General features: G+C 43.2%; 1 pseudogene; it reads left to right on the forward strand.

Annotated features, from left to right (window-relative positions):
* The first annotated feature begins 350 nt into the window (after window positions 1-350).
* Window positions 351-469, forward strand: LOC111746785 (annotated as a pseudogene).
* The last annotated feature ends 4,399 nt before the right edge of the window (window positions 470-4,868 follow it).

Raw genomic sequence — 4,868 nt, forward strand, 5'->3', positions numbered from 1 at the left:
AAGAGATTCAGGATATTGAAACCCATTCGATGCTGGAATATGTTTAGTATAATTTATCTTTTTTTGCCATTGCTCAACATCTCCAAGAATGTGAAAATCGTTGTCTCCAAAATGACTCATCAAATCTTTGGAGAATTATTAGAAACAAAACAAAATAAAACAAAACAAAACAAAGTTTCTTAACTCAAGTTATTTAGAATGCAAGTAGTTATTACAGTTTCAACACAGGTGCTTAGTTTTAAATAATATCTTCTTAATTCTAGTTGAAAATTTATTACCAAACCCACCATTTTATCCTAATTACATTTATTCTCTTTGAAAATAATTCTACCATTATCCTGTTAAAAACTGTCTATAGCCATGCCATCCTGAACATGCTCGATCTTGTCTGATCTTGGAAGCTAAGCAGGGTTGGGCCTGGTTAATTCTTGAATGGGAGAGCACTTAGGAATACCAGGTGCTGTAGGCTTAATAAAATAAAGTAAAATAAAAATAAAAACATGTCAGCAATTCACTTCATTTATTTGAAAATAATTTTGGTTCTCACTTTGACACTTTGTGACCTTAGACAATAACAACCCTTGTGCTTCCTTGGAAGGCTAGAAGAGATACAACTTTTAACGGCATTGTGAGAGCTAAGTAAATTGTCACTGAGAGCCAGTGATTAAATTCTTAATAATAGCTGGATGCCATTTCCCAGTCTTTTTATCCTTCCTTGGCTTCACTTCATTACTTTCCCCCTCAACATGTCTCATCTTTTCCAATAATTTTACTTCTTCACCTTTTTGCTGGTAATATATATTTTAAAACCTCTCCTCAGCATTTCTAGGTAGTCTAAACTTATTTCTTATTTTATTATTTCCGAGATTTTTCTTACAATGCTCTTTGTACCACAATCTGTATTTGTTCTGGGATATGTATGTTTATTTTCATACAATGTATATGTCCCTTCAGGGTTCCTCCTGTCTACCTACTGAGGCTTGGGAAGTGATCAATACAGGAGAGCAGAGCTCTGTACACTTATGCCACAACAACAATACAGGGAACAACAGCATGCCACTAGGGGGCAGGCTCAAACTCCGAAGACCCAGTACCAAGTGGACATTAGGCCTGCCTACCACTCCTGCAAAGGATCCGCAGTGAGCCACTGGACTTTCTATATTTCCTGGGAGAGACCTGGCTAGTGAGATGTTGTGCAGGTGGTCTGGGATATAGATACATTTAATGTGGAGAATGGCGCAAGTGTCCCCTTGGGCGGCAGTTAAGATGTCTATGGCCATCCAATTTTGCAATATTACTTTCCTAATTTGATCTATTTCATCATTTACCAGACTGAGGGCTTTATGAGTAAAATTCAAGGCTCAAGAATTATATTTTGCCAAAGCTTTCACTTGCATTTCCACTACCACATCACCTGCCACAGGCAGAAAGATGGCTAAGGGATAATACCATGCCTACTCAACCATGGTATTCTCATAAAGTGGTCTAATATTGTAAAGAAACGTTGGACACGGTATAAGCCCAGGTAAGTCTTTTCCATCAGGCAAGATGCATCCCAGTGTCTTATCTTGTTGTAAGGTTGTCACCACTGAGAGGAGCAAGAAGGGCTGTCAGTACCATATTCATTCCCCTTGTAGCACTGATCCTACCATGTCGATGTGACACAATATAGGAGAACTCATGATAGGAGAACTCATCACAGTGACAACAGAAAGGTTCCCCTTAAGATGATATGTTCTTCTTCATCTGTCTCTTCTGTGGGGTATCCCTCAGTTATTTGTGGTGGCCAGTCAGCCAACCCAAGGAATGACCTGTAAGTTTGCCTCTAGTCCCTTGCCCCATGGAGCTATTAGACTTACCCACCAGCAATGTGGGGCCTTTATTTTCCATGACCAAGTCCATTGCACTGTTTCTCCCCTTTTCAGACAATTAGGGGCAGGTAGGAATATGTTACCATTGAGTCCGCAAACAGGTTTCAACAGAGTTTCAGTGGTAGTTACCTATAATTAAATTGGGGCAGTGGCCCTATATAATAGCAGCTCTACTGGGGAGGGACCTCCAGCTAAAGGTCACTCGTTCAGGCCCCGCAACATGTCTCACAAGTGGGATACCCAATTTCATAATCCCAGGGGATTGATGGTTACTCGTAGATGCTGTTTCAACAGCCCATTGTACTGCTCAATCATGCCTGTTGCCTGGGGATTATATGAGGTGTGCAATACTCATTGAATGTCCATTTGCCTGGCCCATGGTTGGGCCTCATGCCCAGTAAAATGAATCTCTTGGTCACTTTTCATTACTAATGGCTACTGTTAAAGGCACATAAATGTTTGAGAGCTTGAATAGTATGTTTTTGTTCTGTAGCTGCACAGGGCCCTGAGAGCAATAACCCAGTAGCGTGTCTACTGCTATAAGGGCATAAGTTGCCCCTTGAGATTTTGGGACAAGTCCTATGTAATCTATCTGCCACATGGTCAATGGGATCCTTCCCTTTATTATTTACACATGCTCCCGTTTCCTACAGAGGGGAAGCACTTACCTATCTGCATATTGGGCACTTGACACAGGCATCTGTGACATCTTCTCACTTTAGGGTAAGTTTCCATTATTGCTTTATTGTCCATGTACTTTTAGCACCCATGTGCTGCAATTATCTGTGGAGCCAGTGCACCATGTCAGTGGCCGGAGCCTTTTCTAGCCATTGCACATGTGAGAGCATTCACCTCATCATTTCCTGCAGTTACCAAGGGGATGTGACCTGTAACACGATACACAGTTATGTCCTTTTCTTGCCCTATCTCCTAGAGGTCTTACCAAATGGCTTGTCCCCATAAGAGCCTATGGCCCATTAGCCAGGTTTGCGGTTTCCACGTAGGCAACCACAATGTTAGGCCTTTAAACACCACCCAACTGTTGTACAAATAGTCAATGAGTCATCTTCATGGGCTATAACCATCCATCCAGCCTGTAATTTAGCCCATTGGCTGCTTCGGCCTATATCTATATCATACCACATATGGTCGGTAGCAGGTTGTACCCCTATAGCTACCCACTTGGCATCCTGGCCTCTACTGGACTCATCTGTGGACAACAGAGCAGGGGTATGGACAGCTTCTCTTCTTTGTAGAGGGATACTTCTAAATCTGAAGACACTACAGCATTTGGTATATAGTCATTGGTAAACTCAACCGGACCTAAAACCATCTGTAATTTCATGGCCAGAGGGCTAGCAGCTATGGTACTTTGTTGTTCCAGATAGGCAACTCATTTTGTCAGGGTAGGGGTTTGAGCCACCCTTGTTTGGGGGTCCCTGTACCCATGTGCGTAACCAACGTTGTGTACCTGCACATTGGCCATGCCAGTCACTGCCTCAGTGGCCTGCAAGGCTGCGCATACAGCTGCTAATTCATTCTCTATTAGGGAGTACTGGCTCTCTGCACCTTTCTATTGTTGGGACCAAAAACCCACCAGGGTCTTAGTTTGTTCCAAATATTGCCATAGGCCCCAGCCATATCCTTTTGCTGTGACATGCACACCCAATTCGAAGGGTTTACCTGGATCCATTACTTATAGGGCTTGGGCTCGGGCTTGTTGTACTGCCTACTAAGTGGTGGTAAAAACCTTCTCTACTGTTTCATCCCTGTCCCAAGTAGCTCCCTTCATGATCAAGTCATATAACATCCGTGCTAGCTGTGCTAGGTGGGGCACACTCTCCAGTATCCCAAAAGACCACATAACTCTGCAATTCTTTAACCATAAAGGGTCATGGATACGCTTGTTTCTTATTAATGATAGCATCAGGGATAACTTTCATTTTACCTGACTGACAACACTCAAAAATTTGACAGATAAGCCAGGTCCCTGAACCTTAGTTGCATTTACGCCCAGCCGCAGGTTTCCAGGTGCTGCACTGGTGCCACTTGTTCTTGATCTATCAGGGAAGCAGAGATTAACATGACATCACCAATACAATGAAACAATTCCACCGTTGCCAGTCAGGTCCAGGTTGCCAAGTCTTGGGCTACCAACCCATGGCAAATAGTTGGGCTATGTAGGTAGCCTTGAGGTAGTACCACAAAAGTCCACTATTCTTCCTTCCCACATGAAGGCAAATTGGTCTTGGCTTTTGGGGGCTAAATCTATGGAGAGAAAAACATTAGCTAAATGCAAGACATAGTGATACTTTCCCAGCCTTATCGTCAGTTGATCCATTAGATCATGGATGGATGGTACTGCTGCATGTAGTGGGGGAGTCACTTTATTCAATTCCTGATAGTCCACACAGTCATTCTCCATAAGCCATGAGACTTCTTCATGGGTCACACAGGGGCATTATACAGACTATGTGTGGGACACAGAATCTGAGCTCTCTCCACTTCCTGAATTGTATCTCTGATTTCATTATGTCCACCAGGGAAGCTATATTGCTTAACATTGACAATGTGCCTTGGTTCTGGCACTTTCCGTGGTGGGTGATGAGTATATACCCACACTATAGTCTTTACCACCCAGACTCGCAGACGGAATTCACCTGCAGAGGTCTGTAGATAGAGCCCTCACAACATACCCACTCCTAGGATATATTCTAGCACCAGAGAAACAGACACTTTATACAGACATGGGGAGAAAAGTCCTATTCCAAGAAGCAAAGTCACAGCTTTGGTCTTCATAGTCTTACTCACATAGCCATCTATGTAGACAGCTGGTCCAGGGAATCTGTTTGGATTTCCTTAGATAAGACTGCAGTTGGCACCAGTATCCACCAGTGCTAGGACTCTGAATGTCATGTGGGGACCAGTGGATTGCCAATTCTACATGTGGCCTCTAATCTCTGTCTATCCCCTCTGAATGGGCACCTTGGCCTTCTC

Source organism: Pteropus vampyrus, unplaced genomic scaffold, assembly GCF_000151845.1.
Source record: "Pteropus vampyrus isolate Shadow unplaced genomic scaffold, Pvam_2.0 Scaffold201, whole genome shotgun sequence".
Taxonomy (NCBI): Eukaryota; Metazoa; Chordata; class Mammalia; order Chiroptera; family Pteropodidae; genus Pteropus; species Pteropus vampyrus.